The 26,988-nt window shown below is 42.6% G+C and overlaps 1 protein-coding gene across 1 annotated transcript in view; it reads left to right on the top strand.

Moving 5' to 3' along the window:
- Positions 1–26,988, top strand: part of LOC117513126 (1-phosphatidylinositol 4,5-bisphosphate phosphodiesterase eta-2-like) — a 667,318-nt gene that overhangs the window by 163,306 nt on the left and 477,024 nt on the right. The gene's annotated exons all lie outside the window — the stretch shown is intronic.

Genomic DNA, 26,988 nt, shown 5'->3' with positions numbered 1-26,988 from the left:
GTCATGCCCCGCCCAGTTCCAGGCTTCAGCCCTTATTTTTCCTCTTTATTTGGTTCCGTTCCTTTTGCCCTAGCCTTGTTTTATTAATTGCCTTCTTCATCATGTGTTTATTCTATGTTCTATTTTTGCTTTGGCACATTCTTCTGTTACTTTTATACTTCAGCCATGTTCCAGTTCCGTTCTAGTTTTGTTCTATCAGTCTGTTTTCATGGTTCATCATTTAGTTATTGTTTGCCTATTGTTTTTGCTGTTCTCATTTCTATTATATAGTACTGTGATGCCAGGTTTTGTTATCACTTAGTTTCTGTTTTTCTTATAGTTTTGTCTGTCTGTTCCACTTGGTTTTGTCACAGTGTGTTATTTCCCATGATTCTGTTTATCATGTTCTGGTTTGCTTTTCAGTCCTGATCAAGTTTAGATTTGTGCTCATGTTTTCTTTGTATGATCTTTAGTTGTCATGTCCAGTTTCATTGTTATCACAGTCTCTTCTCTTCACCGCTCACTTGCACCTGCCTGTCATTCTCTCTTTGTCTTTGTCTGCACTCCTCTCAGGTCTCTAAGTTGTCATGTCCAGTTTCATTGTTATCACAGTCTCTTTCTGATCACTGCACTCTCATGTCCCGCACCTGCACTTTGTCATCACTGTTGGCCACGCCCCATTCATCTTTCATTTGCTTGCCCATTTGTCACCGCCTTTCTGCATCTCTTTTGCCTCTTAGGTGTCACCTGACCACGCCCCCTTCCAGGCCCTTCCTCCTCCACGTGCACCTCATTATCTTATTAACACCTGTTCTTATTTAAACTGCTTCAGTTCACTTCCTCCCTGCTCGTTTGTTGATTCATTCACTCACCAGCTCTTTGTTTCAGTCCTGTTTTGCAAAGCTGTGTTTTTTGACTCTGCTCTGTGTACCGGATCCTGCCTTTTGCCTCAGCCCTGACAACTCTGTTTGCTCGTGTACTGACCCTGCTTGTTTTTGACCACGTCCTCTGTCTTGTCCCTGCCCGGTACTTTTGCTCCGCGGACTGCCTTCCTGTTACTGAACCCAGGTCTGAATTAAACCATCCTTTACGCATACGTCCTGTGGTGAGCCTGCATTTGTGTCCAGCCTCTGTCTGTGTCTCACCTCCGCTCAGTCCTGTCAGGAACAAGTACCAGTGCTGCCATAGTCAGAACAAACCAAACAGGAAACGTTTGCTGTGTGTATCCATGTTTGTCTTTTAGAGCTTAACTGCTGTGAAACAATCACAAAATGGTGCAAAACTGTTATGAAAGTGTAACACAAAGGTCAATTTTTCAAGTTACATGTTTTTATTGCAAACTAGTTTGAAATTGTAGTACACATATATTTCTTTCATAAACCACAAAGCTCAAGATAACTCATTAACTATTAACTTTAACCCCTTAACACCTGAATTTATATAGCTGTATATAAAAAAAATGTTTTGTGTGTGTTTTTGCCTTTAAGTAGATGGTAAATAATGCTGAGATTATTAATTTCACTTTTGCACAAAAAATAAATACAAATTTTGGTATTTTGGTAATAATTTATGTTATAATGTTATAATAATAATAATAATGGTATGTTGCAAATTTGCGACAACAGGCATACTGGTCAGTTTGGTATGTTGCATATTTGAGTCAAATATTGTAGCATATATGTGACAATAGGCGTTAAGGGGTTAAAAATTTCACTTTACCATTATGGAAAAGTGACATTAATAAGAGTATGGACCCTTGCGGATGTTATTTTTGACGGACAATTCTCAGGTTGTTTTCAGCTTGTTATAATTTCTTAATACGCGTATCTTTTATACAAATTGACGATGTATATCGGAGAATACATATTTCAAAGTAGAATGCCCATCTAAGTGTAAATGTTAGTTATAGTTTATGTGACTTTTAACCATCTATATCTCCCACTTGGTTTTGACAGACGGCGTAACATCCGCAAGAGTCATTTTTTATTTAATTTGTTTGTACTTAAAATTGACTCAAGGGCCTTTTATTTACTTTTAAATAAAAGCGCCTGGTGGTCGGGCCTTAATGGAGCCCGGCCGGGCTCAGCCCAAAAGAGCGACATGGGCCCGCCCTCCTGTGGGTTCACCACCTGCAGAGGGGGCCATGGGGGTTGGGTGCAGAGAGGATTGGGTGGCGGTCGAGGGCGGGTGGCCCAGCGACCCGGCCCATGCTCACAGCCCCTGGCTGTTGGGACGTGGAATGTCACCTCGCTGGGGGGGAAGGAGCCTGAGCTTGTGCGGGAGGTTGAGAGATACCGACTAGAGATAGTCGGGCTCACCCCCATGCACAGCTTGGGCTCTGGTACCCAACTCCTGGAGAGGGGTTGGACGCTTCATTTTTCTGGTGTTGCCCACAGGGAGAGGCGGAGAGCTGGGGTCGCATTGCTTATTGCTCCCCAGCTCAGTAGACATGTGTTGGAGTTCACTCCAGTAAACGAGAGGGTCGCGTCCCTACACCTTCGGGTCGGGGACAGGTCTCTCACCGTTGTCTCAGCCTACGAGCCGAGCGGCAGTGCAGAGTACCCGACCTTCTTGGAGTCCCTGGGAGGGGTACTTGATAGCGCTCCGACTGGGGACTCCATTGTTCTCCTGGGGGATTTCAACGCCCACGTGGGCGGCGACAGTGAGACCTGGAGGGGGGTGATTGGGAAGTACGGCCTCCCCGATCTGAACTCGAGTGGTGTTCAGTTGTTGGACTTTTGTGCTAGTCACAGTTTGTCCATCACAAACACCATGTTTGAGCACAAGGGTGTCCATAAGTGCACGTGGCACCAGGACACCCTAAGCCGGAGGTCGATGATCGACTTTGTAGTCGTATCATCTGACCTTCGGCCACGTGTCTCGGACACTCGAGTGAAGAGAGGGGCTGAGCTGTGGACCGATCACCACCTGGTGGTGAGTTGGATCCGCTGGGAGGGGAGGAAGCCGGTCAGACCTGGCAGGCCCAAACGTATCCTGAGGGTCTGCTGGGAACGACTGGCGGAACCCTCTGTCAGTGAGGTCTTCAACTCCCACCTCCGGGAGAGCTTCTCCCAGATCCCGGGGGAGGTTGGAGACATGGAGTCCAAGTGGACCATGTTCTCCACTTCCATTGTCGATGCGGCTGCTCGTAGCTGTGGACACAAGGTCTCTTTTACCTGTTGCGGCGGCAATCCCCGAACCCGGTGGTGGATGCCGGACGTAAGGGATGCCGTCAAGCTGAAGAAGGAGTCCTACTTATCTTTGTTGGTAGGTGGGACCCCAGAGGCAGCTGACAGGTACCGGCAGGCCAAGCGTGCCGCAGCCCGTGCGGTCGCAGAGGCAAAAACTCGGGTCTGGGAGGAGTTTGGGGAGGCCATGGAGGAGGACTATTGGTCGGCCTCGAAGAGATTCTTGCAAACCGTCCGACACCTCAGGAGGCGGAAGTAGCTCTCCACCAGCACTGTTTACGGTGTGGGTGGGGAGCTGTTGACCCTGACTGAGGATGTTGTCGGCCGGTGGAAGGAATACTTTGAGGATCTCCTCAATCCCATCGTCACGTCTTCCAAAGAGGAATCAGAGACTGGGGACTCAGAGGCGGACTCATCCATTACCCAGGCCGAAGTCACCGGGGTACTTAGAAAGCTCCTCGATGGCAAGGCTCCTGGGGTGGTTGAAATCCGTCCTGAGTACTTTAAGTCTCTGGATGTTGTGGGACTGTCTTGGTTGACACGCCTCTGCAACATCGCGTGGCGATCGGGACAGTGCCTCTGGATTGGCAGACCGGGGTGGTGGTCCCTCTGTTTAAGAAGGGGGACCGGAGGGTGTGTTCCAACTATAGGGGGATCACACTCCTCAGCTTCCCCGGTAAGGTCTATTCCAGAGTACTGGAGAGGAGAATTCCACCGATGGTCGAACCTCGGATTCAGGAGGAGCAGTGTGGTTTTCGTCCTGGTCGCGGCACACTGGACCAGCTCTACACGCTGGTCCAGTGCCTCCGCCAGGTTCACTGGCAGAGGCAAAGGGCGAGGTCAAAAGACAAGCAGGGATCAAACACGAGCAGACTCAAGAACAGTGGCAAGCAGGCTGGAACAAGGGCTGTTCACAAGGCTGGAAGCACAAAAAACTGGCAGAGAACAATGGGCAGACAGGGTTTAAATAGAATGTGGGTAATCAAGAAAACAAGACAGGTGTGGAGAAGATTCAGGAAAAGAGGGTGTGGTCAAGGAAGAGAGAAAACAGGAGGCAAGAGAGTTCAGAGAGGCAAAGCAGACAACTGGAAAGGTGAGGGAAGCTGGTGCAAGAGAGAATAGTGACAGAAAAAACAATGCTGAATGACTAAGAGTGCCAAAAAAAAGTAAAGACCTAAAGACCAACAAATACAGTAGTGTTCAGAATAATAGTGGTGCTATGTGACTAACAAGATTAATCCAGGTTTTGAGTATATTTCTTATTGTTACATGGGAAACAAGGTACCAGTAGATTCTCACAAATCCAACAAGACCAAGCATTCATCATATGCACACTCTTAAGGCTATGAAATTGGGCTATTAGTAAAAAAAAAAGTAGAAAAGGGGGTGTTCACAATATTAGTAGTGTGGCATTTAGTCAGTGAGTTTGTCAGTTTTGTGGAACAAACAGGTGTGAATCAGGTGTCCTCTATTTAAGGATGAAGTCAGCACCTGTTGAACATGCTTTTCTCTTTGAAAGCCTGAGGAAAATGGGACATTCAAGACATTGTTCAGAAGAACAGCGTAGTTTGATTAAAAAGTTGATTGGAGAGGGGAAAACTTATACACAGGTGCATAAGTTACTACTGGTACCTTGTTTCCCATGTAACAATAAGAAATATACTCAAAACCTGGATTAATCTTTTTAGTCACATAGCACTACTATTATTCTGAACACTACTGTACTAATGTGAACAAAACAAAAGGGGAAAACTGTTATGTGGGCCGCTGAAGAGGAGGTACTGCTGGCCCACCACCACCAGAGGGCGCCCTGCTTGGAGTGCGGGACGCGGCTCCTCTCTCGTCGGGGGTCTTCTATCTTCGAGCCTGCCCACACGTCACCTGGTGTTAATTGACTTTACTGATTTTGTGTGTTTAGTTGTGTGTTGTCACAACATTAAATTGTTACTTTTTGGCTTATTCATTGTCCGTTCTTTAGCGCCCCCTGTTGTGGGTCCGTGCTATGACACCTTCCCAACAAAAACTAGGAAATAAAGTGACAAACCAAAAGGAGGACCACAAGGACCACTCTAATTACAATATTATGAAAGTTAAATATTTTTGTCAGTTATTTTATAAAGTGAAAGTTTTTCTACATTCCAGATTCATATAAACTAAAAATTTTCAAGCATTTTTATTCTAATTTTGATCATTACATCCTACAACTTCAAAAAAAAAAAAAAAAACAGAAAAAGGGTATCTCAAAATATTAGAATATTTCATAAGATCAATCACAGAAATTTATAATACAAAAATGTCAAGCTTCTGAAAAGTATATTCATTTATACTGTACTTGGTTGTCTTTTTTTAATGAATTACTGCATCCATTGTGCGTGGTGTGCAGTCAATCAGCCTGTGGCACTGCAGAGGTGTGATGGAAGCAGGGGTGCGTCAGCTCACCATTCCTCTTTACTTTGTATACTAACGACTGTGTTAGCTCTGGGCCTGATCAGTATGTGGTGAAGGTCTCTGATGATACTGTCATTCTGAGTTTACTTTCCAGGTCACTTGATGTTTCTTCCCATATGGCTGCTGTGAATGATTTTGTGATTTGGTGTGACAACCATAAACTCCAGATAAATACAAACAAGACGATGGAGATGATGTTGGATCCCAGATCAGCCGGTGACCATAGTCCTGTTGTCATAAACAACCTCACAATTAAACAGGTGACCTCTTACAAATATCTTGGTGTTCACATTGACAGTAACTTAAGCTGCAGACACACGTTACTTCTGTCAGTGTCAGAATTCACCAACGGTTGCACTTTTTGTGCAGACTCCATTTATTCGGGGTCTGCAAGAATATTATGCTAATTTTTTTACAAGAGCTACGACTGAGTCCATTTTCCACTATGGTATCACCAGCTGGTCTGGGAACCTTCCAGTCAAATTGAAAGCACAGATCCATGCCCTTATAAAGACTGCAGGTAAGATCATGGGCCACACTCCTCCTAGTTTTCAAGAACTCTCTGACAGAGCAACCATTACACAAGCAAAAAACATCTTAATGAACAGCTCACATGTTCTGCACTCAAAGTGCACCTTATTAAAGTCGGGAAAGAGATATCGTGTTCCTTTGTGCAAATGTAATCGGTACAAACACTCATTTGTTCCATTGTCTATTAAGCTTATTAATGAACAAGCTTAAATTGTACATATGTCTTAGGACAAAGTTTGCACATTTTTCAGTTATATGGCGAGTGGTAAATGGCTGTGTGGTTTTAGTAGGATATAGTGGGCTGATTATAGTGATTTTTTTTTTTAAGGTTATTTTTGGTTATGTTATTTTATTGATGGTGATATTTATTTTTGTGGCTTTTATTGTGTAAAGGCTGGTCCTGTTATTATTGTCTGTGCAGGTGAGCCCCCTCATGCACCAAACTAAATTTCTCCAAAAGGAGACGATTAATAAAGAACTTTGAAGCCCAGGTTGCTTTGATCGCGGCCAACAGCTTTTCTGTATTGTTGCGTCTCTGGTCTTCCACTTGACTATTCCCCACAAGGAATCTATGAGGTATTGTTTATGGGCCAAATCAAGTACAGTAATGCCATGGTCATCAAACCTGTTAGTAGTAGTTTTGGCACTGTGGGCAGGTGCCATGTTCTGCTGGGAAAGAAACTCAGCATCTCGAAAAAGCTTCTCAGCAGATGGATGCATGCAAATGAATTCCGCAAACATCTTCTGTTTGACAGCTGTGTTGTCTTTCAACTGGATAAAACACAGTGATAAGATAAAACGCTCCTGATATTGTTTCTGGTTCAAGAGTGGCGTGGCATTAGCAGTGTGACACTTGTGACGCTCCTGGACACGTCTGTGCGCGGTGGCTCTTGATGCACCAACTCCAGCCTCAGTCCACTCCTTGTGAAGGTCCCCCAAGTACTTGAATAGATTTTGCTTTACAGTTTTCTCAAGGCTGTTATCCCTGCTGCTTGTGCATCTTTTCCTATCACACTTTTCTCTTCCACTCAACTTTGCATGAATATGCTTTGATCCAGCACTTTGTGAACAGCCAGCCCATTCAGCAGTGACATTCTGTCGCTTGCCCTCCTTGTGGAGGGTGTCTGTGAGAATCTTCTGGACATCTGTCCCTCTCTCTGCTCCCCTCCACAGCATGTCTTTTTCCTGGTTCTCTCCCTCAGCCCCAACCAGTCCCAGCAGAAGACTGCCCTTCCCTGAGCCTGGTTCTGCTGGAGGTTTCTTCCTGTTAAAAGGGAGCTTTTCCTTCCCACTGTAGCCAAGTGCTTGCTCACAGGGGGTCGTTTTGACCGTTGGGGTTTTACATAATTATTGTATGGCCTTGTCTTACAATATAAAGCGCCTTGGGGCAACTATTTGTTGTGATTTGGCGCTATATAAAAAAAAAAATTGATTGATTGATTGATTGATCTGTCGAGTTAACAGTTTTCCCCATGATGATGGTTGTCTACTCAACCAGACTGGAGTATTCATGGTATTTTTGCTACATAAATGCTGATATCTATCCATTTTTTTTTATTTTTTATACCTGCTTAATCCAATTAAGGGTCCCGGGGGCTGTAGCCTATCCCAGCAATCGTGGAACATGAGACAGCATACACCCTGGACAGGTCACCGGTCTATCACAGGGCCACATATAGACAAACAAATTCACGCCTGCACGGACACCTATGGTCAATTTAAAGTTGTCAATTCACCTAACCTGCATGTCTTTGGATGTGGCAGGAAGCTGGAGTACCCGGAGGATACCCATGCAAACACGAGGAGAACATGCAAACTCCACAGAGAAAGGCCACAGACATTCTTGTTGTGAGCCAACAGTGCTAGGCACTAAGCCACCATGCTGCACTAAATAGTGATATGAAATGTTCTGATCTTAGAATTTTTTTTTGAACTACAGGCTGCAATTATCAAATATTTAATCCAACTTGGTGAAAGACGCTCTGAAACCGCGGCTTTTCTATGTAAATCTAAGATGTTTCTCATATATTATGTAAAAGCTAGTGAGAAATAAACACTTGTAAAAACAAACCACTGTTTTTGTAACCTGATAACACCCCTGGAGTGATTTACAAGACATTTCACAAATGTCGCATCACGCACATGCTTGGAGGTCAAATGCCACTGCATATCACCCCAAAAATACCATGCCAACAGTGAAGTTTGGATGTGGAAACATAATGGTGTGGGGCTGTTTTTCAGCAGACAGCACTGGCAAGCATCATGTAATTAAAGCCAGAATGGATGGAAAAATGTACCAAGACATTCTTGATTAAAAAAAAAAAAATCTGCTGCCATCTACCAGGATGATGAAGATGAAACGATGGTGGGCATTTCAGCAAGACAGTGATCCCAAACACACAGCCAAGGAAACTCTGTTTTGACAGAATGAAGTTAACGCTGCTAGAATGGCCCAGCCAATCACCTGACTTGAATAGAATAGAAAATCTATGGAAAGACCTAAAGGTCAGAGTTGATCGAACAGGTCCACCGAACCTTCACCAGTTAAAGACTTTTTGTATGGAAGAATGGGCCAAAATCACACCTGAGCAATGCATTTCATTTGGTATGTTCAGTACTTTTTCCCTGTCATTTCACATTATTACACAATTTTTGATATATTTGGCCATTTTTCAGAGAATGTTAATGATAACACAAAAACTTTCTTTTCCCTCATGGTTAGTGGTTGTGTGTAGTCATTTATTGTCAAACAACTGTGCTTACTCTTTTTCAAATCATAATAACAACAGAAACTACCCAAATGACCCTGATCAAAAGTTTGCATACGTCTGTTCTTAATACCATGTGTTGCCCCCTTTAACATCCAGTGACAGCTTGGAGTCTTTTGTGGTCGTTGTGGCGAGGCTCTTTATTTACTCTGATGGTAAAGCTGCCCATTCTTCTTGCCAAACAGCCTTCAGTTCCTGTACATTCCTGGGCTGTCTTGTATGAACCGCACATTTGAGATCTCCCCAGAGTGACTCAGTGATACTGAGATGACTGAGATGGCCACTCCAGAACCTTCACTTTATTCTGCTGTAGCCAATGACAGATGGACTTGGCCTTGTGTTTTGGATTGTTGTTATTTTGGAACGTCCAAGCACATCCCATGCGCAGCTTCCGGGCTGATGAGTGCAACGTTTCCTCCAGTGTTTTCTAACATGCTGCATTCATCCTGCTGTCAAAATTGACCAAGCTTCATGTCTCTTTGTAGCTCACACATTCCCAAAACATCAGTGATGTACCTCCATGCTTCACAGTAGGAAGGGTGTACTTTTCATCATCTGTCTTATTGACTCTTCTCCAAATGTAACGTTTATGGTTGTGGCCAAAATGTTAAATTTTGGTCTCATCACTCCAAATGACTTTGTTCTCTGCTGTTTGCCGTATTGTCAGCGGGATAATTTGTGGCATTTGCATCATAATGGCTCTCTTCTGGCGACTCAACCATGCAGGCCATTTTTCTTCAAGTTGCCTCCTCATTGTGCATCTTGAAACAGCCACACCACTTTTTTTCAGGGAGTCCTGTGTTTCAGCTGATGTTATTTGCGAGTTTTTCTTTGCATCTGGAACTATTTTCCTGGTCTACCTGAAGTCGTTTGGTTCAGCAGAACCAACAGAAGCCCTTATTTTCCACTTATATATCCCTTTCCTGTTTTATACAGTTTAATTACCTTTTTACTTTACTTTTTTTTGCATTCCTTATGACTCAGAAACCAAAAACGTCAGTGCAGCACTGGATGAAATATGCAAGGGTTTGTCAGGAGCCCAGAAATTAACTGACAAAGCTTTAGTACACACACACTGATTACAAGAAAACAGATCATAGGTGAGGGTGGTTACCTTTTGTAGCCATTCAAACCCATTTGTGTCAACTTGTGTGCATGTTGTCAGGCCAGAATCACCAGGGTATGCAAACTTGATCAGGGTCGTTTGGTTAGTTTCTGTTGTCATTATGATTTAAAAAGAGTAAATACAGTTGTTTGAAAATGAATGGCTTCACACAACCACTAACCATGAGGGAATAAACCGGTGGTGTCCAAACTATTCCAGAAAGGGCCGAGAGGGTGCAGGTTTTCTTTGCAGCCACTGACTCCACCAGATGATTTCACTGATTAACTTCCCTTTGAGCAGGTGGGATGAGTTCATCAGTGACATCACCTGCTGGAGTCAGTGGCTGCACAGAAAACCTGCACCCTATTGGCCCTTTCTGGAATAGTTTGGACACCACTGGAATAAACATTTATTTATCATTCATATTCTCTGAATAATGTCCAAAAAATGTAAAATTCTGCCAGGGTATGTAAACGTTTGAGCACAACTGTGTATACACACACACACACACACACACACACACACACATATGTATGTATGTGTTGGGTTTGCACCCTGTTTTTAAAGAAATGAGAGGCACAAACACTGAAAAGAAACCAGTCAGAGAGAGACAAATATACGAGGGCTGTCAATAAAGTAACGGTCCTTTTTATTTTTTTCAAAAACTATATGGATTTCATTCATATGTTTTTACGTCAGACATGCTTGAACCCTCGTGTGCATGCATGAGTTTTTCCACGCCTGTTGGTGACGTCATTCGCCTGTGAGCACTCCTTGTGGGAGGAGTCGTCCAGCCCCTCGTCGGAATTCCTTTGTCTGAGAAGTTGCTGAGAGACTGGCGCTTTGTTTGATCAAAATTTTTTCTAAACCTGTGAGACACATCGAAGTGGACACGGTTCAAGCAATTAAGCTGGTTTTCAGTGAAAATTTTAACGGCTGATGAGAGATTTTGAGGTGATTCTGTCGCTTTAAGGACTTTTCACGGTGCAAGACGTCGCACAGCGCTCTCAGCCGCCGTCATCAGCCTGTTCAAGCTGAAAACCTCCACATTTCAGGCTCTATTGATCCAGGACGTTGTGAGAGAACAGAGAAGTTTCAGAAGAAGTCGGTTTCAGCATTTTATCCGGATATTCCACTGTTAAAGGAGATTTTTTTAATGAAAGACGTGCGGACGGGTCCGCGCGTCGGGACGCAGCCGCCGCGACGCTCCGCCACAGGAAAAACACCTCTGTTGAAAGCCTTAAGGACAAGTTGGAACATGTCCAGCCTGTTAAACAATTTCTCATATACTCACTCCACTGAAAGCCATCAAAAGCCGCCTGGATTTTACAAATGGTTATCAACACGGAGGTGTTTTTCCTGTGCCGCCGCACCGCGTCGGCTGCGTCCCGACGCGCGGATCCGTCCCGACGCGCGGATCCGTCCGCACGTCTTTCATTAAAAAAATCTCCTTTAACAGTGGAATATCCGGATAAAATGCTGAAACCGACTTCTTCTGAAACTTCTCTGTTCTCTCACGACGTCCTGGATCAATAGAGCCTGAAATGTGGAGGTTTTCAGCTTGAACAGGCTGATGACGCCGCCTGAGAGCGCAGCGCGACGTGTCGCACCGTGAAAAGTCCTTAAAGCGACAGAATCACCTCAAAATCTCTCATCAGCCGTTAAAATTTTCACTGAAAACCAGCTTCATTTTTCGAACCGTGTCCACTTCGATGTGTCTCACAGGTTTAGAAAAAATTTTGATCAAACAACGCGCCAGTCTCTCAGCAACTTCTCAGACAAAGGAATTCCGATGAGGGGCTGGACGACTCCTCCCACAAGGAGTGCTCACAGGCGAATGACGTCACCGACAGGCGTGGAAAAACTCACGCATGCGCACGAGGGTTCAAGCATGTCTGACGTAAAAACATATGAATGAAATCCATATAGTTTTTGAAAAAAATAAAAAGGACCCTTACTTTATTGACAGACCTCGTATATATTTTTTGCTCTGCGCAGAGGAGGAGAACAATGAAGCAGCTTGTAAGTACTCAGCTACAAAGCTCTCCTAAAATCTCCTCCTCTGGCCCAGCCTTTTATTTAGTTCATCAACATGAGAAAAAACAAACAAGGACAGTCGGGAGAGGTTACACATGAGTCATGTCTGCAAGAGGGTGATAGCAAAGCAAGGTAACGGCTGAAACCTTCCATTCCTGCAACATGAGCCTTGTGGCTCGTCAAAGCAGGATAAGGCAAAATGAAAAATAGTTTGCTCAACCATGAAGAATGCAGACAACAAGTCTTTCTTTCTAAAACCTCCTCTTCTCACAAAGAGGAAAAATAATAAGCATAAACTATAAGAAAATAAATAATAATAATATAAGCATAAACTAAAGAAAATAAATGATATGAGCATGAACTGTATAAAATCCTTGACATAATCCTCCCTGTTTATCGTTTATTTACATAAGGTTGTCATGTCCAAAACACACTTCAATAGAAAATTTGTCCACTTTAACCACTTGTCTTATTACATTTTCAGCTAAAGCTTCATAGGCTAAGAGTGTGTTAACTCATCACGCCAACAGTTCAAGCTTGAACTGGAGTTGTGAGCTTTTCAATATCATCATAATTCTCAACACAGTCATTATAGTTTTCTCCACTAAGGTCTGACTGTTTCAATGCTTGATATTTTGGCATAGTTTGTTGGAAAGCCAGATTACACTGTACAAATGTATTTGACACCATTTTGCCAACCATTGTTTTGATACAAGGGATCACACAACACATGCAAAGTCCAATCAGAATTAGGACTATAATAACTGGTGTCAATAGTAACTGCCACCATGGTCCTGAAGTCAACCAGGACCAGGGATTCCACCGGCTCACGGCTAGAGTGTCTTTATGCATTGCATCACGAAGTTTATTCAGCTCTTCCAATGCGTCCTGCACATCCACTGAATGAATGGAGTCTGGGATGAAAGTACAGCATGCTGTGTTCAGCAGAACACAAACTCCTCCCTGTGAACCAGTAAGCAAGTCTAAAACCATGCGATTTTGCATCACCATGGTACGTAAAGCATCTATTTCAGTATTTTGAGCTGCTACTATTTTCTCGGTTACATTCATGAACAGACCCAATCGATAATTCAGAGTTTCAGTCATTAATGAATTTTTTACCACTCCTATCCAGGGGAACAGTGAATGTGCTATTTTATCTGCTACAGACCACAATTTTTGGTCCTTTGGTACATCCGAGCCCCACATGTGATCATGTGGTAATTTGGTGGGAGACTCATGTACAGTCTGGAACCACAAAGCCAATAGATGTCATCATACACCGGAGTACCATTTATAGGTGGTAGCAAAAACTTACTAACATAAGCACGATTCATCCGTTCCCCATGGACAGGAGCCTGTATGATTACATCCACGTCCAATGCGATGAAGATAAGTACCATCCACATAATATGTTTTGGTTAGGCTTAAATCATTTGATAGAACATAAGTTTGGGTACACAGACATTTCCTAATTTTACCTACAGTTTTATTCCCTGTCCCGTAAAAGCAAATCGGGAATGGCCGTTGTGATGACAATTTAACGTGATGATATTTTTGCATTTCCCTTCAGTCTAGTCAATGTTGCAGCACTTGGGCACGCTTGTACACAAGTCTTCTGTTGAAATCCCTATCATATAAGTGGTTGCACTGAGGCAAGTGGTGTTACGTCTTATCAGATTTGCTGAGAACTGTTGCCCCCGAAATACAGTTTGATTATGCATCCGTATGATAAGACATTCTGTCACCCTAGCAGGGTACGGTTTAGCTGTCAGAGCTGGGTGTGTTGAGGATATAGGCATTTGCGAACAAACATAACAATTAGTAACATGTAATTCCATAGCCAATAAATGAACATATCTGTACCACATATTAGTATGGTATATATGAGGGTGTCCATCTGTCTCATTCACATTATGAATAAACCTCTTCTGATGTTGCTTCCGTTGTTCTCTGGCTCGGTCCACAGTGAGCTGCAATTCTTGGGTCAACCACCAGGCCAGGAATCCGAGGAGCACGAAACACACTAAGATCACAACGCAACCGGCTGCCCTACCAACAGTCCGGCAGCGGCGGCGCTGAGCACGCCGCTCTGGGGTCTGCTGTAGTTCAGTCATGATTACTAGGATACAGTGTTGTTAACCAACCTCACCTAATAGTGCAAGGATCTCCCTGCTTCACTGGCGTTGAGACAATCTATTGCTAATTAAATAGACTCCCTTTGTAGCCAGACTTCCCCTTACACTGTGGAGGCAGCCAACACACGCTGTGTCTTACAGTGACTTAGATGTATCCACGTTGATCTCTCTGCTATCTTTACTGCAGTTGGTGTTGTTAACAGCACTTGGTATGGACCGTCCCAACGAGGACTGGACCAGTTCTTCCTCTTAATCACTCTGATGAACACCCAGTCTCCTGGCTGGACTACTGGAAGGCCGTCCTGTGGAAGATCAGAATTATTCGGCAGTAAATGTGTTTGAGTTATCTCTTTCTGTGTTAATGTCTTTTTCATAAAATCTGCTAATGTTTGTTCCTCATCTGCTGTTTTAGTATCCATGTCAAAAATTGGTAGACGATATGGTCGTCCATAAAGTATCTCAAATGGTGTTAAACCTGATGGAGTCGGTGTTCTCTTATACAATTTTACTAGGTCCAAACATTCAATCCAGGTTCGTTTTGTCTCTTCCATACATTTCCTTAGTCTTATTTTTATTGTGCCATTTGTCCTTTCCACTAATCCTGCACTTTGTGGGTGGTAAGCACAATGATGTTTTAACTTAATTTTCATGTGTTCTGCTACTCTTTGTACAACTTTATTTACAAAATGTGTTCCATTATCACTGTACAATGTCTCTGGTATTCCATAATATGGAATAATTGTCTTACACAATGCTTTTGCTACTGTTAAAGCATCTGCTTTTTGTGATGGAACAATTTCTACCCATTTTGAAAAGGCATCAATTAATACTAGACAGTATTGATAAGGTCCACATCGATTTAGTTCAATAAAGTCCATATGAACAATTTGAAAAGGATACTGTGGTTTTGGGAATTGCCCTCTCCGGGGTCTTATATTTCCCTGTGGGTTGTGTTTCAATCAGGTAACACAGGCTTTACAAAATTTTTTTGAATATAAATTAAATCCATAGGTAGTAAAGTATTGGTCTACCATATATACCATCCCCCCTGTCGACACATGCGTTAACCCATGCGTCGCAATTGCAACTGCTTTGAATAAACTTTTGGGTAGGATGGGTTTATGTACACAATAAAGTCCTTTGGGGTTTGGGGTTGCCCCATTTTTCAACCACAAATGTCGTTCCTGCGCTGGTGCCTGTTTTTGCATATCCAATAAAAGGTCAGAATCTATTAATGGTTCATTGTCTATATGAACTGTGTAAATAGAAGAAGTACCATATCGACCAACTGCTGCTTCTTTCGCTATTTTGTCTGCCAGGCAGTTTCCTCTGGAGACAAAATCTGTACCTCTGGTGTGGGCTGCGCATTTACATAATGCCAGGTGTGATGGTAATGTCACTGCTTCTAGCAAATTTGTGAGTAAGCCTGCATGTGTCACTGGTTTCCCTGTAGAGGTTATCATACCTCTTTGTTGCCATTGTTTTGCAAAGAACCAAATTGTTGAAAATGCATATTGACTATCTGTATAGACTGTCAGTTTCTGTCCTTTAGCCAAGATACAAGCTCTGGTTAATGCAATGAGTTCTGCAGCTTGGGCTGATTTAAAATGATCGATCTGTTTTGCTTTAATAACAGTATTTGGTAATTGAACAACAGCATAGCCTGTTAATGTCTGTCCTTTCTGATCTTTGAAACATGAGCCATCCACAAAGTAATGTAGTCCATCTGTAAATGGTTCGTCTGTTAAGTCTGGTCGAGGTAATTGTTGTTTCTGTGTGCCTGCCAAGCAATCATGCGGTTCACCGTGAGAGTGAATGGCTTAGCATAATTGGGCAGAGATAATACTGTGGAACTCACAAGTTCTTGTTTAAGAGCTGTAAACTGTTCTTCAGCTTCTTTATTCCACTGTATGTTGTCACTCATAGCCATTGGTATAGAATGTATTAAATCCTGCAATTTCTGCACCTTCTCTGCATAACATGGAATCCAGGCTCTGCAATAATTACAGATACCTAAGAAAGTCATCATTTCCTTTTTTGTTGACAGTTTAGGCGCTTTGAGAATAGCGTGCTTTCGATCGTCTTGTATTCGTTTCCCCTCAGCTGATAGGACGTGGCCTAAATAAGTCATTTGTGGTTGCACAAACTGCAACTTTGCTTTTTAATTTTACTTCCTGTTTCTGCCAAATCTTCCGAAAGCATCATAGTACATTTTGTACAGCTGTGTCATCTACATACACCAAGATTTGTGAATCTTCTGGTGGAGTAAATGAAGATCAGCAACAATTTATTGCTTGTGTAAAAATGGTCGGACTGTCAGCAAAACCTTGAGGGAGTCTTGTATATGTGTATCTTTTCCCTTTGAATGTAAAAGCAAACCAAAATTGAGAGTCTGGATGAACAGGTACTGAGAAAAATGCATTACTGATGTCTATGACAGAGAAGTACATGTTTCCAGGACTTAATCTATTTAGCAGCGTATGTGGGTCTGGGACCAGAGGGGTGCTAGTTTCTACTGCAGCATTTACTGCACGTAAGTCTTGTACCATTCGCCAATTCTGATTGTCTGCTTTTTTCACAGGAAACCTTTTTTCACAAAAACCCAGACAGAGCTTTAATTCATTTGAAAGCTTGTCTCTTAGTCTTGTCCATCCAAATTGGAAGTCCCAAAAACCAGTTTTATTTGTTATTATCTATCGTCCACCTGGTCGTTACTGTGAGTTTCTCTGTGAATTTTCAGACCTTTTGTCTGACTTAGTGCTTAGCTCAGATAAGATAATTATAGTGGGCGATTTTAACATCCACACAGATGCTGAGAATGACAGCCTCAACACTGCATTTAATCTATTATTAGACTCTATTGGCTTTGCTCAAAAAGTAAATGAGTCCACCCACCACTTTAATCATATCTTAGATCTTGTTCTGACTTATGGTATGGAAATAGAAGACTTAACAGTATTTCCTGAAAACTCCCTTCTGTCTGATCATTTCTTAATAACATTTACATTTACTCTGATGGACTACCCAGCAGTGGGGAATAAGTTTCATTACACTAGAAGTCTTTCAGAAAGCGCTGTAACTAGGTTTAAGGATATGATTCCTTCTTTATGTTCTCTAATGCCATATACCAACACAGTGCAGAGTAGCTACCTAAACTCTGTAAGTGAGATAGAGTATCTCGTCAATAGTTTTACATCCTCATTGAAGACAACTTTGGATGCTGTAGCTCCTCTAAAAAAGAGAGCTTTAAATCAGAAGTGCCTGACTCCGTGGTATAACTCACAAACTCGTAGCTTAAAGCAGATAACGCGTAAGTTGGAGAGGAAATGGCGTCTCACTAATTTAGAAGATCTTCACTTAGCCTGGAAAAAGAGTCTGTTGCTCTATAAAAAAGCCCTCCGTAAAGCTAGGACATCTTTCTACTCATCACTAATTGAAGAAAATAAGAACAACCCCAGGTTTCTTTTCAGCACTGTAGCCAGGCTGACAAAGAGTCAGAGCTCTATTGAGCTGAGTATTCCATTAACTTTAACTAGTAATGACTTCATGACTTTCTTTGCTAACAAAATTTTAACTATTAGAGAAAAAATTACTCATAACCATCCCAAAGACGTATCGTTATCTTTGGCTGCTTTCAGTGATGCCGGTATTTGGTTAGACTCTTTCTCTCCGATTGTTCTGTCTGAGTTATTTTCATTAGTTACTTCATCCAAACCATCAACATGTTTATTAGACCCCATTCCTACCAGGCTGCTCAAGGAAGCCCTACCATTATTTAATGCTTCGATCTTAAATATGATCAATCTATCTTTGTTAGTTGGCTATGTACCACAGGCTTTTAAGGTGGCAGTAATTAAACCATTACTTAAAAAGCCATCACTTGACCCAGCTATCTTAGCTAATTATAGGCCAATCTCCAACCTTCCTTTTCTCTCAAAAATTCTTGAAAGGGTAGTTGTAAAACAGCTAACTGATCATCTGCAGAGGAATGGTCTATTTGAAGAGTTTCAGTCAGGTTTTAGAATTCATCATAGTACAGAAACAGCATTAGTGAAGGTTACAAATGATCTTCTTATGGCCTCGGACAGTGGACTCATCTCTGTGCTTGTTCTGTTAGACCTCAGTGCTGCTTTTGATACTGTTGACCATAAAATTTTATTACAGAGATTAGAGCGTGCCATAGGTATTAAAGGCACTGCGCTGCGGTGGTTTGAATCATATTTGTCTAATAGATTACAATTTGTTCATGTAAATGGGGAATCTTCTTCACAGACTAAAGTTAATTATGGAGTTCCACAAGGTTCTGTGCTAGGACCAATTTTATTCACTTTATACATGCTTCCCTTAGGCAGTATTATTAGAAGGTATTGCTTAAATTTTCATTGTTACGCAGATGATACCCAGCTTTATCTATCCATGAAGCCAGAGGACACACACCAATTAGCTAAACTGCAGGATTGTCTTACAGACATAAAGACATGGATGACCTCTAATTTCTTGCTTTTAAACTCAGATAAAACTGAAGTTATTGTACTTGGCCCCACAAATCGTAGAAACATGGTGTCTAACCAGATCCTTACTCTGGATGGCATTACCCTGACCTCTAGTAATACTGTGAGAAATCTTGGAGTCATTTTTGATCAGGATATGTCATTCAAAGCGCATATTAAACAAATATGTAGGACTGCTTTTTTGCATTTACGCAATATCTCTAAAATCAGAAAGGTCTTGTCTCAGAGTGATGCTGAAAAACTAATTCATGCATTTATTTCCTCTAGGCTGGACTATTGTAATTCATTATTATCAGGTTGTCCTAAAAGTTCCCTAAAAAGCCTTCAGTTAATTCAAAATCAATCAATCAATCAATCAATTTTTTTTATATAGCGCCAGCTTTTATATGCTGCAGCTAGAGTACTGACGGGGACTAGAAGGAGAGAGCATATCTCACCCATATTGGCCTCTCTTCGTTGGCTTCCTGTTAATTCTAGAATAGAATTTAAAATTCTTCTTCTTACTTATAAGGTTTTGAATAATCAGGTCCCATCTTATCTTAGGGACCTCGTAGTACCATATCACCCCAATAGAGCGCTTCGCTCTCAGACTGCAGGCTTACTTGTAGTTCCTAGGGTTTGTAAGAGTAGAATGGGAGGCAGAGCCTTCAGCTTTCAGGCTCCTCTCCTGTGGAACCAGCTCCCAATTCAGATCAGGGAGACAGACACCCTCTCTACTTTTAAGATTAGGCTTAAAACTTTCCTTTTTGCTAAAGCTTATAGTTAGGGCTGGATCAGGTGACCCTGAACCATCCCTTAGTTATGCTGCTATAGACGTAGACTGCTGGGGGGTTCCCATGATGCACTGTTTCTTTCTCTTTTTGCTCTGTATGCACCACTCTGCATTTAATCATTAGTGATCGATCTCTGCTCCCCTCCACAGCATGTCTTTTTCCTTGTTCTCTCCCTCAGCCCCAACCAGTCCCAGCAGAAGACTGCCCTTCCCTGAGCCTGGTTCTGCTGGAGGTTTCTTCCTGTTAAAAGCGAGTTTTTCCTTCCCACTGTAGCCAAGTGCTTGCTCACAGGGGGTCGTTTTGACCGTTGGGGTTTTACATAATTATTGTATGGCCTTGCCTTACAATATAAAGCGCCTTGGGGCAACTGTTTGTTGTGATTTGGCGCTATGTAAAAAAATTGATTGATTGATTGATATATTGGAGTGTTACAGGATGCATCTAAACATTCCCTGATGACTCCTGCTTCCAATAATTCTGCAATAACCGGTTCAATTCCTTTTTCTGCTTCAGGTTTTAACGGATATTGTTTGATCCATGGTCTCCAATCAGATCGTGGCTTAATTTTGACTGGCTGAATATTTTTCAACAGTCCTACATCTGTGGGTGCATTCACCCAGAGATGAGGAGGCAGTTTGGCCAATAAAGTCTCATCTTCCTGTGTCAACAACACAGATGTTGTTAGATTTCAATCGTCCAGATCTACTTCATGTATCACCAGTGTCGTCCAAGCACTTACAAACATGTATTTCCGATACAAGCCTGTGGATGGACTGAAATCCCACACCGACACTGCATCTGCTTCGTGCCAATCAGTTGCTTCCTCAGCTATTTTAACAATTCTTCCAAGGTCCTTCCAGGACTGAGTGTCTGCCCTTGTCAGTGAAATATGCGGCACAGCCTCAGGTTTTCCTCTGTACCATTTGTCTGCACTTTGGGTCAGCACTACACTACACACAGAGGTGGTTTTTCTGTCTGTGTATAGGTGTGCTACTGTCTGTAATCTTCCTCATTCCCGTATGGCAGGACCGTGCCGTCTGCAGCACGTCCTTTAAATGTCCCTCTCACGTGGACCCAGTTTCGTCCCAGAGCCAATTGTACGGCCTGTCCTACTTCACAGCCATTCTACCTATATGCTTTTATAATATCTTCTATTCCTTTTACCCACTCTTCCACATCAGCTTGTGGGTCTGGCAGGCCAGACACGGCCTTTGCTGCCTCTTCTGGTGTCCATGGACGGAAGACATGAAGGAATGGCGGCTGTCCTTGAGCTATATTTGGGTTTGGGACCTGGATCATTGGAGCAATAAATCTGTGATCTGGGGATATATTGAAACCGTATTTTAGAGGCGGCTAAATCATAGCCCTGTCTCTCAAAATGTATTTTTCGGGCACTAAAGAATTTGTTGCCGCAGGCGGGGTCAATACAGTTGAAAATTCCACCCTCTGATTATCCAAAAATGGATTTGGATACAGTGAGCTTATTGGGTCATATGACGGACCTTCAGAATTCCCCTGGGGATAATTAGGGTCAAAAATCGGGTCCTTTACCAGTGGTGGAGCCACTGTTGGTGCCGCCTGTCTTACTGCAGCCTGATTTTGTGGCTGCAGGGGTGGACATCACGGCCTCTCACGGCCGTCTCATTATCTTCAGGTTTTACAAACATTACTTTCCCCTCTGACTTTCCTTTCTCATCTTTTTTCCTCTTTATGGCCTCTACTCTCATCCGTGCTTCACTTAGCCATACTCTTGCACACTCTATTTCTCCTTCTTTTCTTACTTTCCTGTAACCCTTTGTATTTGCTGCTGCTGCTATAAGTTTTAACACCAAACCTACACAATCTGGCATAACCAATTTACCTGAAAAGCCATATTTTTTTTTTCCATTTAGTTATGTACTTCAGATTTTCCGGATTGCGTTTGTGCATGTATTTTTCGTTGCCCTGAAATAGGGGCTTATTTTCTGTGCATGTGTTTCCCATGTTGGTCACCTATTCCCCTTCACTCTGCAAAGTTCAGGTCAAGCTTCTACCCCGTGGGGCGGACTTTCCTTGGAATCCCCCTCTTTGCAGACTCGTCGGGAATATGTGAGTGTGGTGCATATGGACTTAAAATGACCTACTTTGCAGACAACGGCTCCACTTTTGTCCCCTGATAAAATGGAATATCAAGCTGTCCGTGCTTCAGTCACTCACCGTCTCATTCTTTTATCATTACTAAGGAATACTCAGTCAAACAATACCACACATACACTCCGACACTGTCACACACACACACACACACACACTCCCACAACCGCTCCAACTCTCACACATATACAAAATAAATTACAGATTTCATCAATGATTGCAATTACAGACAAGCCCTCATCTTAAAAAAAAAAAAAAAAAAATCATTTTATATCAAGACATAAGTAACACAACAAAATCCTTACAACAAAACAACAAAAACAGAATTTTCTCTCATTCATACCACAAACACAGTTTCACTTTTGCAATAATCAATTAATTCGCGTCTCTGTAACTGCTTCTCCTGAAATTTATTCTTACTCCTCCTGTATTTCTCAGCCGGATGAGGACTCAAACCCCTCCTCCACATATTTTCCTCACAGGCAGGCAGTAATTACTTACGTTAATTTGTTGCGCCCCTCATTTGGTTCGGAGGCGTCGTCAATCTACTGCGGCGAACGGAGGTGGACATCTATAGTCACCGGCCCGACGGATAATTCACTCCTCAGGACTTTCCTTCGATCCCTCTAGTGGAAACGGCTGCGGCGTGTCTCCCTCCGTTCGCTCGAGAAGATCTGTCGACGCCCCACGTTGGGCGCCAAGAAAAAACTGTTGGGTTTGCACCCTGTTTTTAAAGAAATGAGAGGCACAAACACTGAAAAGAAACCAGTCAGAGAGAGACAAATATATATATTTTTTGCTCTGCGCAGAGGAGGAGAACAATGAAGCAGCTTGTAAGTGCTCAGCTACAAAGCTCTCCTAAAATCTCCTCCTCTGGCCCAGCCTTTTATTTAGTTCATCAACATGAGAAAAAACAAACAAGGACAGTCGGGAGAGGTTACACATGAGTCATGTCTGCAAGAGGGTGATAGCAAAGCAAGGTAACGGCTGAAACCTTCCATTCCTGCAACATGAGCCTTGTGGCTCGTCAAAGCAGGATAAGGCAAAATGAAAAAATAGTTTGCTCAATCATGAAGAATGCAGACAAGTCTTTCTTTCTAAAACCTCCTCTTCTCACAAAGAGGAAAAATAATAACCATAAACTATAAGAAAATAAATAATAATAATATAAGCATAAACTAAAGAAAATAAATGATAATATGAGCATGAACTGTATAAAATCCTTGACAGTATGTAATGTATAATTTTTCCCCACCTAGAAAGAATGTAGAGGTCTGTAATTTTTATCGTAGGTATTCTTCAGCTGTGAGACAGAATAAAAACAAAAATAGAAAATCACATTGCATGATTTTTAAATGATTAATTAGCATTTTATTACATGAAATAAGTATTTGATCCAGTAGAAAAACAGACCTTAACATTTGGTATGGAAACCTTTGTTTACGAACACAGATGCCTGACATTTCCTGTAGTTCTTGACCAAGTTTTCACACACTGCAGCAGGGATTTTGGTCCACTCCTCCATACAGATCTTCTCCAGATCATTTAGGTTTGGAGTTTCAGCTCCCTCCAAAGATTTTCTATTGAGTTCAGGTCTGGAGAGGTTCTTACGGAGCCCCTCCTTAGTTGCCCTGGCTGTGTGTTTGGGGTCATTGTCATGCTGAAAGACCCAGCCATGACCCATCTTCAATGCTCTTACTGAGGGAAGGAGGTTGTTTGCCAAAATCTCGCAATACATGACCCCATCCATCCTCCCTTCAATACGGTGCAGTCGTCCTGTCCCCTTTGCAGAAGAGCACCCCCAGAGTATGATGTTTCCACCCCCATGCTTCACGGTTGGGATGGTTTTCTTGGGGTTGTTCTCATCCTCTAAACATGGTAAGTGTAGTTGATTCCAAAAAGCTCTATTCTGGTCTCATCTGACCACACGACCTTCTCCCATGCCTCCTCTGGATCATCCAGATGGTCACTGGTGAACTTCAAACGGGCCTGGACATGTGCTGGCTTGAGCAGGGGGACCTTGCTGCCCTGCAGGATTTTAAACCGTGACAGCATCATGTGTTACTAATGTAATCTTTGTGACTGTGGTCCCAGCTCTCTTCAGGTCATTGACCAGGTCCTCCTGTGTAGTTCTGAGCTTTCTCAGAATCATCCTTACCCACAAAGTGAGATCTTGCATGGAATCCCAGACCGAGGGAGACTGACAGTCATCTTGTGTTTCTTCCACTTTCTAATAAATAATCATAACACTTGTTGTCTTCTACCACGCTGCTTGCCTGTTGTCCTGTAGTCCATCCCAGCCTTGTGCAGGTCTACAGTTTTGTCCCTGGTGTCCTTAGACAGCTCTTTGGTGTTGGCTATGGTGGACAGGTTGGAGTGTGATTGATTGAGTGTGTGAACAGGTGTCTTTTATACAGGTAACAAGTTCAAACAGGTGCAATTAATACAGGTAAAGAGTGCAGAATAAGAGGGCTTCTTAAAGAAAAATTAACAGGTCTGTGAGAGACAGAATTCTTGCTGGTTGGTAGGGGGTCAAATACTTCATGGAATAAAATGCAAGTTCATTATTTAAAAATCATATAATATGATTTTCATATTTTTTTATTTTTTATTTTTTTGGACAGAGCTCCCGACCTGGGCAAACTTTAAAACAAAAAATAAAATAACATTCTTATAAAACAACTTCAGAAGGATAATATTTGTCTCTGACAGCTGAATAACACCAATATGTCATATTGTAGCTTTTTTCTTTTTGTTTTTTTTGTTTTACTAAACTAAATGACAAAATGCTCCAAGAAAGAGGCCTCTGCTAAAGCCTCACTTCAGGCAAAACAGGAGACTCACCTAAGCGATTTGGAGTCCGGCCTGAATACATACTCGGACAGAGCGGCTACTACAGAAAACGAGGTTGCCACGCTAAAAGTGGAAGTCATTTCACACCACCAGAAAGTGGAAGAAATGAAGGGCTTGAATTGTGTGCGAGACAGCGGCCCACTGTGAGCATTGCTAAATTACTACAGGAGCTGCTGAGCCTTAACTTCACTCGACCCCTGGATGCAGCACACCGTGTACCGTGGCGTCTGTCGCGCTAACAAGGGGGGGCTTCCCAGAGTCATGGTGATCAGATTTCACTATCTATGGGAGTGAGAGGAGATCTTCTTTACAGCAGCCCACTTGGCGCTGCTGCGCCTACATGACAAAAGAGGAAACATATTCCCTGAGTACATGGCGGCGGTAGCAAAGAAGAGAGCTGCCTTCGCTGAAGCTTAACGTTGACTCCAGAGCTGCCAGGGTGTCAGGTTTGGTTTCTGGTTCCCTGCTGTGCTGCAGACTCGTCTGGTCAGGAGGATCCACCAGTGGCGGTAGAATATATTAAAAAGAACCTGAAGCCCAAGGCCACTGTAAGTTAACTTATTGCCCAGTCACACGGCACACGATGATTCCTGAACGAAGGGAAAAAGTAAAAAACGTCACAATTCGTTAAGAAAAGGTGGACGAAAGAGCTTTATCACCGAACAGTCTGCGAAGCAAGAGCACAAAAGGGACGAAAGAGGAAATTAACAAAACCGAAGCTCACAATCTCGATGGAACGCACCTGGAGCCACAGCTGGAGCAGTGTGTGTCTGCGTCTCTGCGTTCCAGGACTCGGCGCTGGGACAGAGCTCATAGCGCCTGAGTCCTGGAGAAACTGCAAACAGAATCTGTGGAGATCTGTGTGTACGTCAGTGGACCACCTGCCCTGGTTCCTCGTCCAGAACAAAAGAGGGATCATGTCCATCATTATCAGAATCCACACTGTCTGTTGAAACGCTGCATGCTCCGTCTTCCTCCAATTAAAAAAAAAAGAAAAAAGTGCACCGTGGTCACTGCTGTATCACTGTATTATGTTCTAAGCCATATATAATTGTTTATAACAGAAAACTGTCAGAAGGGAGAATAAATATAAATATAAGTAGAAAGATGTTTGAATATATCAGAGCAGTAAATTAATCAGTGCGTGTGAGCGCGCGCATTGACTCACGTGCGTTTATTTCCACCAGCTGATCACAATGATCCACAACATGAATTCTTCCTTCCAGAACAGCTCTTTATATAATCATTTTAATTATCTACCTGTTGCCACATGTACAGAAGGACTGGATTGTCATTCAAACACTCAGATTGTTATATTTAATAAAAAATAATAAGCGCACGCAGGAGCTCCTTCTGCCGCTGATGCTGCATTCAAGTACCGTCAGAAATTACAAAACTTTTTTGTTGTTTCAAATTCAACAGTTGCTTTTGGCAAAATAATTAATTATATCCACACAAAAGATTAATTCTGTCCTATGTAAGGTGCCTGAGCCCAGTGAAGCTGCCCCCCGCACACAGATCAAAAAAATCCAAGCAAGCAGGCTGAGTTTGCCCTGTTATTTCCGACGGTACATGAACACAGCAGCAGAAGCAGCGCTCACAAACCGGCTTCTGCACTGTGTGAAAACATTCATCTGGTCAAACGAAGTCAAATTAAACAATGTTACAAAAACTATACAAACAATTAAAAAACATCAAGAACAACAGCAAAACGAGACACAGAAGAATTGAGGTTTTCGTTGCCCTTCGTTGAAAATTTTCAACAGTTTAAAATTCCTGACGAAGCGCCCGCTGCAGGAACGAGGCTGCGCCAAGGTTAAACAATGCCGACGACAGTCAATGAAGGTCAAGATTTCTTGTTTTGTCAGGGCTTCGTCACCCTTCGTTAAGTGCCGTGTGACTGAGCCATTAGCCAGTCGGACGATGGGGACTTTTTTCTCACTTTTTTATATTGCCCACAACAGTGAGGCTCCAGTTAACACGGGTGTTTTATGTTGTGTGGACGCTTAGTGTGCACAAACGTTATCCCTCTCCTAAAATTTTGATGATGATTATTATTATTATTTCCTCCTTGTATGTATGTGTGCAACCTGTGTGGGGATGTGTGTATAGATATATGTACACAATTTGAATGTGACGCCCTCTTGTGTGAAATATAAATGGCATAGAGGTTATTGATGCTCAGATACACACCGCACAGATAGAATATCAACCCTTTAAGTTTTGTTGTTGTTTTTTTTGCTACATTTACGACTTGAAGCCTTCAGAGAATCCTGTCATTCAAACCCACTATGAACAGTTGAAACTCAATGTTTGCCGTATGGGGGGGGGGGGGTGTTCTTCTTATTTTATTTGTTTTTTTGGCTTTCTTTCATTAGGTCTACAGATACAGTACAGGCATGTTGGTTGACATGAAGCACTTGGCGCAGGGGTTTTCAAAGTGTGGGAGAGTGAGCCCCCCCCCCCCCCGCGCGACACACACACACAATTTTAACATCTTTGTGTGTTTCTTTGTATTCGTCTACAC

This window comes from Thalassophryne amazonica, chromosome 6 (genome assembly GCF_902500255.1).
Source record: "Thalassophryne amazonica chromosome 6, fThaAma1.1, whole genome shotgun sequence".
NCBI classification, from domain to species: domain Eukaryota; kingdom Metazoa; phylum Chordata; class Actinopteri; order Batrachoidiformes; family Batrachoididae; genus Thalassophryne; species Thalassophryne amazonica.
Note: the sequence above shows the minus strand (reverse complement) of the source record. Positions and strands in the feature narration are given on the sequence as shown.